The sequence below is a fragment of the Brachycentrus maculatus genome, unplaced genomic scaffold, assembly GCF_059751285.1.
Source record: "Brachycentrus maculatus isolate JH-2025_06_01 unplaced genomic scaffold, ASM5975128v1 h1tg000119l, whole genome shotgun sequence".
Lineage (NCBI taxonomy): Eukaryota > Metazoa > Arthropoda > Insecta > Trichoptera > Brachycentridae > Brachycentrus > Brachycentrus maculatus.
In genome coordinates this window covers 2,552,227-2,567,123 of record NW_028280872.1, presented here as the reverse complement: position 1 = coordinate 2,567,123, position 14,897 = coordinate 2,552,227, and the positions used below count along the sequence as shown (strand labels likewise).

Sequence of the window (14,897 nt, the reverse complement as noted above, 5' to 3'; positions counted from 1 at the left end):
ATAATGCCGATTACCGATCGCCCCGTCTCATTTCCCTTGCAAGACATCGAGTGAGAGTGCACGAGACAGCAGAGTACGCAAATGCCTTATTTTGTTAGAGATTCCGAGGCATGTTGTATGGTAGCATTTGATTCTGAATAGACTTAGAAAAAATATCCCGTTTGGAGACGCGAATGCTTCGATCGAAAGTAGTCGAAAGGCAAACCGGTCCGGCATGAGAAAAATGCCGATTTAATTAGCCTGTCTAAAGTTCAACGGTACCTACCGCATTAAAAAAAAATAAACAAATTTTGATATATCGCTCACTCCTTTCAACAACGTCATATATCAAATATCGTCAATTTTCAGTTGTGCATGTTTTCGGAATGCCCTGAAAATGTACTATATCCCAGCAAAAGCGGCATATTTTTAACTTAATATTTACCCACTACAGGGAAGAAAGTGTTTTTTTTTTGCATTTTGAAGAAAATGTATTGTTTAATTTTTTTTTAAATATATTTAATATTTTTCAAATAGGGAAAAAACATTGAGGTTTTACCTAAAAAGATCAATAAGTGGCTTAATATTCATTTTTGATATATTTTATTATATTCATGAACTTTAAAAACGATCTCTTGAAAATCAAGTTTTTTTTTATACATGACGTTGTTGAAAGGAGTGAGCAATATATTATGCACTTTTAAGCAACCGCTATTATTGGGTACATAAATTGGCGTCTGCAGTTCTGAAACTAAATATTTAAACGCCATAAAAAGATTTTGAGCCCTGCGTTTAGGTGTTTTCGAAAACATTAAAATACACATGTAATATCTGCAATTTTGGTAAGACGATTCTAGTAGCTGAAATAATCCTTTTTCATTAATTGATTCGGCAGTCGCTTTGTGGTAATATCTATCCATTTTTATTATTTTTTTTACTTAGTGAATACCACAATTTCTTGACTCCAAACACCGTATGTTTGAAAATGATGCGTAATGCATCAAAACACACGTCATAATAGATTTTAAATAAAAAGTGGTATTTACCAAGTAAAATTTTAATTAATAAATAATCCTTAATTATAAGTTTTTTGAGACCATATTAGGAAAAAAACTTATCCATGTGTTTTTGGTAGGATTTTTTAGCGGAGGTAATTCTCTTTTTACACCACCAATAAGAGTTCTTCTTAAATCAAAAATAAAATCATTAGTACAAGATGTATGAAGAGTACACTAAAAAATTAAGCTGCCATAAGCTAAATCATTGACCAAAATCTAAAAACCAAAATATTTAGGAAAAAGATTTTTTCAGACGTTTTCTCTCGATGCCTATTTTGACTACGGAATCCAAAAAATTTACTTAGTTTCATAAAAACATTTATGGATATTGATACACGTTTCGACGTTTATTTGACAATATTAAGTACACAAATAAAATATTTGATCAACGCTAAACATATGGAAACAGCTGTAACACACGGGCGAACGACTACGGTAATAGATCGCTAATTTAAACATTAATACGTTTAGCATTACGAATAAATTTACCGACAGACCAAAGAAAAAATGGTGATTTGACGAAATATTGATACCCAAAAAAATGCCAAACACTTTGTATGGCTGGATATCAATATCTCACCATGTCATAGACAATTGGTCGGAATGGCGCGTGTTTAACTATGCGAGCATATTATAATAGGATCGAAACACTGCTTCGCGTTACATTGCCGGTGTTATATAAAGCTGAAAAAACTTTCCCAGACAAGCACAACATGTATTGCGCAAAGTCTAATAGTAGACCAATTTAATTTGCATTCGTATAACACGAATTCGCGTCGGCGTACTCCTTCAATTTGGGTACAGCACACAGATCAACTGCGATAATCGGTTACGCCTTTTTTAAAGGCAAAACTCGTCTTGAGTCGAGTACAAGTACCCTTTCGAAATGGTGAAAATCGAAAGTCATTACTAGCCCAAAAAGGCAAAAAAGCACGTCAAATAAAAATCTAAAAGTACATACGTAATTGAAAAATGTTTCGGTGTACTTTTCGAAAAAATATCACATTATTGGATATCTCGAATCTGTGGGAATCTGTGAAAATTTGCGGAAAGCCTAATTTTCAATAAGGTCGACACACATTTCAAAAAGGCGCCATGCTTTTTATCTAACCATGCCAAATTACAATTCGTGTAAATCGAATAAATTATATTTAATATAATACGTAGAGATCTACCTTACAAAAGGTACCATATATATTTTTTTAATAACGTATTAAAAGCCAAATTGAACAAGATTATATTTCGAGTCTCTGGGGAAAATTCGTAATAATGTATATTAGAAAAGTCGTATTGAGAAATTATCAGTATACCACCTTCCCTTCCAAGAGGAACCTTATTGTTTTTTTTTAAATATATTTATTTAAATAACGTGTTAAAAGCCAAAGTGAACAATAATGTATGTCGAGTGTTTGCGGGAAATGCATAGTACTGTATACCGGAAAACTCGTATCGAGAAATTATCAGTGCAATTTATATATAATATTATACGTACAGATCCACCCTTCAAGAGGCGCCTTATTTTTGTTTTTTTTTTAAATTTATTTAAATAACGTGTTAAAAGCCAAATTGAAAAATATCGTATTTCGAGTCATTGCGGGAAATGCATAGTAATTAATGTATATCGGAAAAGTCGTATCGAGAAATTATCAGTACAATTTTCAACAAAATTTTCCATAGACTGCCTGAAATTTTTAAAAAACATTTACCATACACGGACGTCCGTAAAGGTACATTTCCTCTATCCTGACGTTGTGAAAACATCACCGCGAGACATCAAACACGAAACATCACACACAGACCAAAAAAAACGGGCAACTGCTGTTCCGAACTGTATCAACTGCGGGCACTCAAAAGGCAAAAACACACGTAAACGTAATTCACTTTCAAGCACGCGAGCGGCGTATTTTCCCGGCGAGGAAAACCAAACCGATACGGCAACGTGGTCGGCTTTCACGTGGCCATATGCGCCTCGCCCGGGCAGAGGCGGGCTACCTCCTCAAGCTCCTGAACTCCTAGGACTATGAGGTATGAAATATCACCGCACTGTACTTTTTCTCACTGGATTATCGAGATGATGTGTCCGGTAGTATTATTACTACGCAGCGTGGACGCGTGACTCGGTATCGAGCGGTCTGCTATGACTGCGCGCCGCGGCGGGGCCGGCCGGGTGGGACGCGCGAGGGGGGGCGGGAGGCAGAGGAGGGGGGATATATACAGGCGGGAAAAATAGGAGGACCTTTCCAGAAAACGTTCGGGGAGCGGAGCACATTTTTTTGACATTATCACTAAACTCGCGCGCGCGGTTCAGTTATGTCAAAAAAATAAACATTAAAAAAAAGGTTCATGCGAAAAAATATGTGATAAAAAGTGTTAAGGGCATAAAATTAATATTAAAAATGTGTTTCAGAAATAGTGGTAATTACTAAGTAAAACTTAAATTAAAATGGATACATTTAACCACAAAATGACTGCCGAATCAATTAATCGACAAACTAAAAATGTCATTTTACAAAATTCTCGAAAAATTATAAAGTTATGTTATTTATTGTTTCAGCATTCGCTTTGCGATAGAAAATATAAATAAAACATTTTCACGACTAGTTTCGGAAGTAACAGATGCTTCCTTCCATCTACGGGTTTGAATATAAACTGATTTTGACATGAAAAATTTTCAAAAACTACATGACTTTGTTTTAGATCCGACGAAAATAGTTTTATAAACAAGTTTGTGGAACTGTAATGGCGCTGCGCGAGTTCCATTTATAGCCTTTCCTACACCATAGAAAAGGGTGTTGCTAGTAGTCACGTACGCACCACAACATACTCGTATATTATGTACATACAATTAATCATATCACTCGTCTTTAAATTATGGATAAAACACTTGTTTTTTACCACTTGAGTATTATATTGTTAGGACTAGTTTCGGCAGCTATAAGCTATTAAATATAAACAGTTTATATTCAAATCCGTAGATGGAAGCATCTGTAGCTTCCGAAACTATTCGTAACAATATAATACTCAAGCAGTAAAAAAATAAGTATTTTATTTATTATTCTCTTTTGCTGTTTTGAGGACAAAATTCCATATGGTACCTGCATTTTATGATTTAAAGTTACGTTTTTATGCCAAATCTACTAAACATTTTGCTGGAAACAAAAGCCCTTACTGAAGCCAATAAGAGTGAGCGAGATGGCTACACATGTTTCACGTGCTCACCTAACAGATACGGCGAAAGGTTCGGATCTCCTCGGGTAATCTCGGCTCACGTCAGCTACTACAAACAGTACGCGCGCGATAATTTATACATGTATTTTTAATCATTTCGTCCAGATTTGGTAATTTTCTTTGGAGTTGCTAGGCAAGCCAGGCTTATCGGCTTCAATGGAAGTACCGCCACTGGTGACACATCTCCCGGTCGAGACTTTCTTCCCGCTGTATCCGGCAAGCCGGCCGGCTCCGCCCCCCTCCCGCGGCCGCTCTAGTGAGGCGCACGGCGTGGGCGCGCGTCTGGCCGCACGAGCCCCCAGACCGGGGGCCCGAGCTCTCGTGACGTGCGACACTATTATTACTCCACACCATCCGCTAACCTTCGAACCGATACACCGAGACGCGCCCGCGTCAGCTGGGCTCGAAAAATGACAATAGTCTGTCCATCAAATATGCACCAATTTGATTTTTTTGGATTTTTAAATATTTTATTTGGGAATGACATTCGTTTGAAAATGCCATATCTAGGCGTAACAATTGTCACAATATTATTTTTTATGTGTTGTTTTTTTAATAAAATACAACTTAGTAGACTCAAAAAATCAGTGTTTGATTTAAAAATTAATACATAATTTAAATGGAGTTCTAAAAATTAAACGCCAATGCCATTAATAATCTATTATGATCTAAAATGATAAAAAAGTTTTTTTTTTAAAGGGACACATGGTTAGTATAAAAGCACCGTGGAAAGATTCTCCTACAAGATAATTAATTTTCCCATTTTTATTCCTTCCTCAACACAGTTTGACGATCGCAACAATTTTCATGTCCTACTTTTTTCTCCTACAAGATAATTAATTTTCCCATTTTTATTCCTTCCTCAACACAGTTTGACGATCGCAACAATTTTCATGTCCTACTTTTAAGTAAGGAGAAAATCCCCACCAAGGTCGCTAGGCAAGTACCATAATGGATAAAAACTCATTAGAAATAAACGTTTTCTTCACTATTAGCTACGATTAAGATCGAATAATTGCTTCCTTGGTGTATGAAAACCTATTAAAGCAGTTGCACAATGTTACTAGCGGACCACGTGGAAACCACGCCGCCATGCTTTCCCTTCGCAAGAATGTCGATCCGTCTGCATCGAGATACTATCGATAAAACACACGCATAAAATAAAGGGTTGCGTAAAAAAACAATACCAAAACAAGATCTCATTTTCGACAGGCAAGAAATGTAATTACGTTTTGAGAAAGTGCCCTGTTGCTTATCAAAAGGTACGGCGGTTTCTGGCGAGACGGCGTACAAACGTATAAAAAAGTGCACGCGTCGTTACAACGAGGATACGGACATCGAAATTATCGATCTTTCGCGAACGCACAAGGCGGCAGCGAACGTTGACTCGGCACCTTTTTACAAGTTACCCGTCGCTCTAGTTACGAGCTTTCCTCGACGTGGAGTTTTCGCGCGCAGTTCCTACCGGAGCAGGGTTCTCGGTGAGTTGCCGGCGCCGGGTAAACGTGGTGTGCACCCGCTCGCAGTTATGCGCTCCGGGTAGCGAGCGGCGCCATAACGGTTTCGGGCAAGCGAAATCAACATCTGCCATGTGAGTTCCGGGTTTGCTGGCTGACTCAGCGGAGGAGCTTCCCCATCTAATAATCGATTGGGAGCCCGCCGACTAAATTGGACGATTATCTTTGCATTATTAAATAGTAATCATCGTTATATTCCACAGGTGAACTACTACAACGCCTCGTGCCGACATAATAATAGTAAATAGACTTTTGTCCCCTCCGTGGCACAATAGTTGTTCTAACTACTCGACCTTCAACCCCGAAATGTTATAATTACAGGGATGAGTTTTCTTTTTTTAATTAATGTTTTACTTAGTAAATACCACTATCTCTTAAAATCTACTGTGGCACGTGTTTCGATGCATTCCGCATCATTTTCAAACACCGTATGATGATGTATGTGTGTATGATGACGTATTTTCATACGGTCAAACACCGTATGAAAACAAAATGATGCGAAATGCATCGAAACACGTGTCACAGTTAAGAAATAGTGGTATTTACTAAGTAAAACATGAATTAAAAATGGATTGATTTTACCACAAAGTGACTGCCGAATCAATTAATGAAATTATTGAGTTTTCTTGTTTTAGGCTTTTTTTATCATTCATGAGAGTTCTAGCCAGTTTATTCGAGTGTCGTCGTAAAATCGACATATTTATTCTCATTTCAACTACAACAATTACAAGTAGTTTATGTAAGATTATAAAATAAAACAGTTACAGTTAGGTTGGGTTAGGTTAGGTCAGGTCACAATGGTCGTCTCTGGGGTCCTCTTACGTCACGACCTTACAAGCCTGTATTAGCCTTATTCTTATTTCAATTACAACAGTTACAAGCTAGGTTGGGTTAGGTCAGATGAGGCTGGGTAATGTTAGGCTAGGTTCGGAACTACAGTCACAAGTAAGGTCACAATGTTGGAACCTCTTATGTTACCTCCTTTTACGAGCCTCTACGTGTATTACCGAGTTTAAACCTTAACTTAAGGCTTCTATCAATAATTCAAACAAAAAGATCTAGAATGAGTTTAAAGTTTAATCACCAATACTGTTGAACTTGTATTTAAGTTAGTTATTGTAACTGCAGACAGTTGGTAGAATTCCATCTTGAATTGTTGGGTAATATATGGATGGAAAGATCGATATATGGATGGAAAGATCGATAAAGACATAGAAAGGAGAGTGAATGCTGGGAACAGAGTGAATGGTGCACTAAAATCAGTTTTAGCAAATAAAAATCTATCAGCGGAAGCTAAACTGGCAGTACACAATGGAGTTCTGGTTCCAACCCTTATGTATGGAAGCGAAGCATGGAGTTGGCAAAAGAAGGATGAAAGCAGACTGAATGCAGTCGAAATGCGATCCCTCAGACGAATGTGTGGCAAAACGATGTTTGATAGATGTTCGAATGATGAAATAAGGAAAGAATGTAAGGCTGAGATAAGCATTATCGATAAAATTAAGAAAGGTGTGTTGAGATGGTTTGGACATGTGGAGCGTATGAGCGATGAAAGAACGGTTAAACAAATTTATGGAGCGAATGTAGTTGGAAAAAGAAGCAGAGGACGACCGAGGAAAACTTGGCACAATCAGGTATGTCAAATACTTGAAAGCGGCCGGGTCAGGAGTCGTAATAATCGTCGGGTATGTATGAGGAGATGCATGAATGTAGAAGAGGCAAAGAATGTTTGCAAAGACAGAGTGGTGTGGCGTTCGATTCTCTCTGCCTACCCCTGCGGGGAAGCGGCGTGATGGTTAGTTAGTTAGTTTTTATATCCAAAATAAAACAAGGTTTGTTGGATTGAATTCTACATTTATTCATGTTTATGTTAATACGTGACGCGTTTCGTCTTCTTAGGACATTATCATGTCAATGTCCTAAGAAGACGAAACGCGTCACGTATTAACATATACATGAATAAATGTAGAATTCAATCCAACAAACCTTGTTTTATTTTGGATATATTACCCAACAATTGTATTTTAGTTCCAGTATTTTTTGTTACTAGCGCCTTCTGTTAGTATATTAATTATTAGCACCTTCTTACGAATACTTTCCAACATGGCATTAATTTTAGACGTCTATTTTTTAGTATCATTATTAATTCTAATTATATATTTTTTTTTTGACATCTCATCAAAGATGAAGAAGAATATGGAAGTCTGGGCATTTACGGGGCCGACGACCGTCATAGGCTGGTTTAAGTGTTTACATCTCACCAATAGGTGGCTCTAGTGAAGTTCTAGTGATTCAAGAACAAGGTTTCTAAATTGGTTCATATATATATAGAACTTCCAAGAATTTGAGTAGTGTGGTTGTCAATAATGGGTAGAATTGGTGAATGTTACACGTGTGTAAAGTGATCACTTAAACCAGCCTATGACGGTCGTCAGCCTCGTAAATGCTCATACTTCCATATTCTTCTTCATCTTTGATGAGATGTCAAAAAAATAATAATATGAAAATAACTCCTGTAATTGGAGATAATCCAGATTTTGTGAACAAGTATTTTGACACACTCAAAATGTTGTATTTGAATTCTAATGATTTCAGTATATTTCAGACTGAATGACTACTTATATTTCAGACTGAATATACTTCAGTAAATTTCAGACTGAATGACTTAAAAGTACGTATTTTTCAAACATTTGTTTACTAACATAGAAATAATGAATAGCCTTACTAATACAGAGATTAAATAATAAAGCGCCCTTGGGGCGATTTCTTATTCAAATGGATCGGCCATTATTCCACACTACAAGCGACTTACCCCTAATGCGTCTCTACCAACTTAAATTAGGTCAGACAAAGTAAGGGTGAGGGTGCTTCTTTACTTAGCAGTAGGTGCATAGTAATTATAATATAAGTCATGTTAGTTTATAAGGGGGGACAGCAGGAGAGGGTAGGATGAGGAAATTAAAAATTTAAAAAAATAATAATTAGATTCACGTCTAGTAAATTTGGAAAAATAAATACTTAAATGAATGGAACCATCCTGACTCCATTATAATCCAGTTCAGTGATACATCCCCCTAATTATGTAATATGGAAGATATTTTTATAAAATAATAGTTTTCTATCATACTTCATTGTATCGGCATAATGCAAAATAATGTAAAAGCTGGTAGTATTTTCTTAAAGTGGAGACTGACCGGAGCATTTCCTCGAAACATAACGTCGTAACATCGCTCGCGGCGAGCATCAGCGAGCATCCGAAACTATGGATGGACTGCCTGAATGCTTGCAACGTAACGTGTCAGTCTCCACCTTAAGAAAATGCTGCCAGCTTTTACATTATTTTACATTAAGCCGATACAATGAAGTGTGATAGAAAACTATTGTTTTATTAAAATATCTTCCATATTACATAATTAAGGGTGATGTATCACTGAACTGGATTATCGTGGAGTCTGGATGGTTTCATTCTCCTCACACGCGCATACAATTGTCTCCTTCGTTGCCTTCCCCACCTAACGACATCTTCGATCTCGTATATTTTCTCCTGGTGTTCCTTATTCTATCTCGCTGACTCTTGCCAGACATGCTCCTTGGAAACTTAATTTCTGACACTCTTAGCGCGTTTTTGTTACTGCGGTGTCCGCACTGCATTCGATCCCATACGCCATGACGGGTCACACACAAGTTTTATAAATTTAAATTTTGTTCCTGGTAATATATTTTTATTTTAGAACATTTTAAACGTGTCTAAATATTGTAAATAAATTAATGGTCAAATTAACTGGTCTAGCTTTTCTCATGTATGTGATTATAATCCAGGATTCGGACTTCACACACAATTGAAAGAGTTTCTGTTTACTAAAAAGCTTCTTGCATCTCACCATAGATGTCTCTCGTGAAATTCTAATGATTCAAGTACAATGTTTCGAAATTGGATCACATATATAGAGCTTCCAAGAATTTGAGTAGTGTGGTTGCATTCATGGGAGGAATTGGTGAATGTTACACGTGTGTAAAGTGATCACTAAAACCAGCCTATGACGGTTGTAAGCCAGCCGTAAATGCCCAGACATCCATATTCTTCTTCAACTATATTGAGATATCAAAAAAAATATATATATTTTATTTTTGTAACTTTTTGTAGAGATTTCGGTTAATGTGTGATTTGGAAATAGCAGCGACGATAGTGGAGCGAACCGCCTTCGCCCAATATCGGAGCTACATGCTGGCACTCACGTCGCGGCCCATATGTAGGTTAGGGGCCGGCCGCGTGACGTCAGGAGGCGGAGAGCGTTGCGACAGATCCGTCCGTCCTGGGGACAAGTAAACAGTCTGTTTACTCCGCGAGGAGGGCCCGAGACGGTGAAGGTTTCACCTACATAAAAAGATGAAGGTAAGGCCAGACGACGGATTTAACCGCCGGCGCGACGCGTGACGCGAATAGCCGGTTATGTTAACCGAATAATTTCCGTTGATCGATTACCGAATAATAATTTTAACAAAAATAATTTTGTCAATATTTTTTTATAACCCATATACATAATTTGGAAACATGAATTCTGTAAAGCCGAATTTTCAAACTCCTGAAGACCAACTTCTTTTAAAGTGATCGTAAACGAATCTTTATCCTCAAGGGACCCCCGTGGATATTTTATTTTATAAATTTATTTATTGAAAAATGAAATAATACAACATATTAAATCCTCCTTCCCTAGTTTTTCCCTCTATCTCCTTCCCTAATCTCCCTTTTTCCTTTCCCTTCCTCATTATCATCAACTTGTAATTTTTTTAATGTTCAAGCACTATCTACCCTCTGATTGAAAACAGCTATGTATATGGTATCAAACGTTTTGACCAATATCACTAGTCTGTTTTCGGTTGGTTGGAAGATATTGCTTTTTAGCAATAAGCCCGCCAATGTACTTATTTCTTTTCTGTACATGAAGTTTATATAAATCAATATAGCATAATATCGCGGTGTTTTTGTTTACGTATCAAGTCGTTGGTACCTCGTGATTATTTTATCAGTTCGAATACTGTACGTGCAATGTGTCGCATGCGCTTGTTGACACCCACGAAGCGGTTAAATAATTTAATGATGAAGCTAAACTCGGATATTTTTGAAGTCACCGCTTGTATGCTTTGAACATTTTTTATTAGCGAACGGTGAGGGTCGACCACAGACTACATACTTTATGATTTTATCGATACCTCAATTTAATTATTTATCTAGGGGTCAAAAGTACAAACGTCTTAGGTTAGGGTGTTTTTTTTAGAGGTATACAAATTCAAATTTCCCGCAATAATCGATGGTGGCACCCGCCGTGTGGCATGTTGCGGCATATTGTTGACACCACAGCTCTAACACATCTATGCCGTTCAACTGAGGTACGAAGAAGTCAGTAATCATGGTTCTGTAGCGCTCACTATTGGCCGTAAGATTCTGGTCGACATTGTCTTTTAAAAAAATGGGCTAATGATTGCGCCAAAAATGTGCCTCACCGGTGAACAAAATTGAAATAAATAAATGGTATTGAAAAAAGGAGTGATTGAAATATAAGGAGTTATTTATATGTATATTCTAAAAAAAATATCGTAAACTGACGTCCGGCTCTCAGCGCTGCTAGGCGCGAATTGAATTTTATTATTGAAAGTAAGGCCTTTAAGTAATTTACTGTAAACAAATTTGTAAGTTTTTAAATTTTTTTTTAACAATTTTTAAGATTTTTAACAACGTTTTTAACAATTTGACGGCACTTTAAACCCAGCTATTTGTATGGCCTCATATGAGGGCTCATTGTGAGAAAGGGTTAAAATTTCCACTTAGTGTCTACGAGGAAACCAGGTTAAAATAATTGGTGATAATAACAGTTAGTGGCTGTTATGAAATACAAATACAACTATTTCGATATTGATTCAAGGTTTTGAATAATTAAGGAAAACAATTGTGTAGAAAAACATCTGATAAGTATTTTTAACAGCCCACAAAAATAAACAAACAATGATTAAAAATAGCACCACGAAAGGGAAAAAACAATTTATTATTTTGTTTGTTGACAGTGTTAAGCATGTTGTTGACACGAGAATGTTTATTGATTAATGAATTGGGAAACATTGTACGATCGGCTGAAAAAACCTGTTTGGAGGAGCGGTCTACAATGGTTGTGTCACATTGGAAAAACTTATTTGTTACTTTTTCGATTACCCGACTTGTGGTTCTCGTATAAGTTGTACAGTCCTAATGTGTGTGAGTCCCTAAAGGCCTAACTCGCAATAATATAATTCATTAAGCTTCCGGCTGCGCTGAGAGCCAGTCGTTACTCGACGTCAATTTTTTTAGTTTTTTAGAATACATATTGTAAAAATATTTGTAGAATGTTTTAAACTTCTTACCTTTTATTAACTTATTTCTTTTCAAAACCATATATTTATTTCGAAGAAACATTAATTGTTTTCGGTACAAAAATGGCGTTTTAAGAAAAAAAAATCAATTACGTCAAATGTAAACCGGGTTTCTTTTCAAAACCATATATTTATTCCGAAGAAAATCTTACTTTTTCAATGCAAAAACGGTGTTTTAAAAAAAAAATCTATTACGACAAATGTTGCTAGGGTTTATTTTCAAAATCATATATTTATTTTTAAAAAAACTTTTTTTTTCGGTACAAATACGGTGTTTTGAGAAAAAAATCAATTAAGTCAAATGTTACATGGGTTTCTTTTCAAAACCATGTATATTTTTTTTCGAAGAAAAACTATTTTTTTCCATATAAAAACGGTGCTTTGAGAAAAAAATCTATTACATCAAATGTTACCTGGGTTTAAAGAAAATTAAGTCGCGATTTATCGTATGCTGGGGCTTTATGGATAAAAATGTACCCACAGATAAACGGCTCAGAGATGAATCTCGAATCGTGATGCTTTGTTTGAAGCGAAAATCGCCAAGGATGTTTGCAAGATGGCGAGATGGTGTTTACGTCATCTGGAATATAGGGGTCATGGAATGCAGAGAAAAAGTGTATTTGTTTAGCAATTGTTCGCGCGGTGTTTGCACAAGTTGGGCAATTAAATGCGCTACCGCCATGTCAAAAACTAGATAAGTTGAACGTTAAAGCGACCTCTTGCCGCAGGGGTAATAAACATCAAACCGTCAGATATATTCTACTCTTTTATTTAGATGAGAATTGCATTTATTATTTACCTTGCTTATTATGTACAAGGTTTATAGATCATTAAGTGGATTTTTGTTTCTTCTAACTAATTAAATATGTTTTATTTGAATCTGTCTTGGGAACAGGAGGGATAATCTAGTGTGGACCAATCAGGAACTTTTCACCATTTGCTCATTTCTGGGAGGAAATCACGTTGCACTCCTCAGGGGAAGACGGACTGTTGGCTGTCATCAACAGACATTCCGTTCCACTAGAAGAGGATTTGGCATTTTGTAACCTAGCTTGGTTTATGGTACCAATGTCCTTCACTTTTTTTAAATAATAATATATTCTACTCTTAGATCGGATTCGTCCGCTTCCTTAGAGTAGTGGTTAGCGCATTAGACTACCGAGCTGGGGATCACGGGTCCGATTCCTAGGAGAATCAAAATCTCTGCCCCCATTTCAGCCTTCAACAGCTGGAGGCGCGTCGCAGGAGCCTGGGTGAGGACCTATCCGACATCAGATCCTTAGTAAGTTCATGAGGAACTCTCACGAGAGGTGGCATCATACATGGTTAAAATAGTGAAGGACATTGGCATCATAAACCAAACTAGGACACAAAATGCCGAACCCTCTTCTAGTGGAACGGAAGGTCAGTTGACGATAGTCAACAGTCCGGCTTCTCCCGAGTAGTTTTGAGTGGTTTCCTCCCAGCAATGAATAAATGCTGAGAAGTTCGTGACTAGCCCACACCAGCGGTGGGCTGCAGGGGGCTCGGAAAGACTCACGCGAGCCCCTTCCTAAATTAAGAGAAATCATTATTTTCTGATTAAATCCGTACATAAATGCAATTTCAGTGGTTTGTTGAATTAAAGAATTTTCTACCATAAAAAAATAAGTCATATCTACAATATATTTTGAAGTTTGATGTGCATTTAAAGTGTTTTTTCTTTAAATTTTAGCTATTATATATTTTGGATAGTTAAAACAAAATGATACATAAACGATCGAGATAATATTGCTTCGATACTATACAGTGTACTATGCACAATTGAGTGCGGATAAAGGTTAAAAGGAAAAATAAAACAAGAATCTGGCGCGAAGGATTGATCACATCGCCTACTGAGCAGGGACCGCAAAAGCCGATATCTTTCTCGATCCAGTTTGGTCCCGTTTCTGTGACGGTTCGCTATCCCTGTCCCGAAGTATCGACGCGGCCGCAATCCTTGAACCCGCCGCCGGCCGGTGGCCTGGATAATTTTTGTTCGACAATCGTTACCATACTTGGCACGGAGACAAGGCGCTGCCGCTGCCGCAATATGGAGGGAGCGGATCCGTTAGGCGTTCTCTCCAACTAACTGGTGGGAAGGGAAAAGCCGATAAACGTTGGTCAAGAGGTCTGTGCTAAGATTCAATTGAAACGAAAGTCGGAGGAGAGAAGAGAGAATCCAAAGAAAACTGCACCGCACCGAAGTAGAGTTTTCGACGGAATTGTTTCTCTTGCGTTTTTTTAAGGTTATATATATCATTCAAAGGTTAAGGAACAGTCGAAGTACGATTGACGACAGTTTTTACTAAAATCAGTTCACACTTTATACACATGCTACTAATTAATGATTGATTTGAATTGTGTTTTTTTGGTATGTTTTAAAAAGAATGTCAATTTTTTTGTAGATTTCTATATATCTTAAAAGTTGTTCATTGTTTGGGTGGTTTTTACTTTTTTAACCCGTTCTGGTCCCCCAAAATAAAATAAAAAATCTAGGTCGACAGTTACATTTCAATTGGAAAAAAAATCTTTTGTCCTCTGCTCCACATACTGTTGTAATAGATACGAGTGACAAATATGTAAGCTTGGAATTTAAATAAATAATACTAATGATGAAAAAAATATCGAATAACATCCGACATGGGACCTAAGAGCAAAAAATCGATGTCGAATGAGATTCGACATTGGACCA

At 36.9% G+C, this 14,897-nt stretch overlaps 1 protein-coding gene across 8 annotated transcripts in view; it reads right to left on the bottom strand.

The window, feature by feature from the left end:
• Positions 1 to 14,897, bottom strand: part of LOC148309657 (phosphatidylinositol-3,5-bisphosphate 3-phosphatase MTMR4) — a 144,942-nt gene that overhangs the window by 88,427 nt on the left and 41,618 nt on the right. For 4 of the 8 annotated variants that reach the window (XM_088259779.1, XM_088259782.1, XM_088259783.1 and 1 more), the window contains exon 1: positions 3,087 to 3,176. The exons of 3 other annotated variants lie outside the window; for them this stretch is intronic. The gene's annotated coding sequence lies outside the window, so the exon portion shown is untranslated. Of the gene's footprint in view, positions 1 to 3,086; positions 3,181 to 14,897 lie in introns of those variants that run through there. One more of the 8 variants, XM_088259780.1, reaches the window with a different exon arrangement.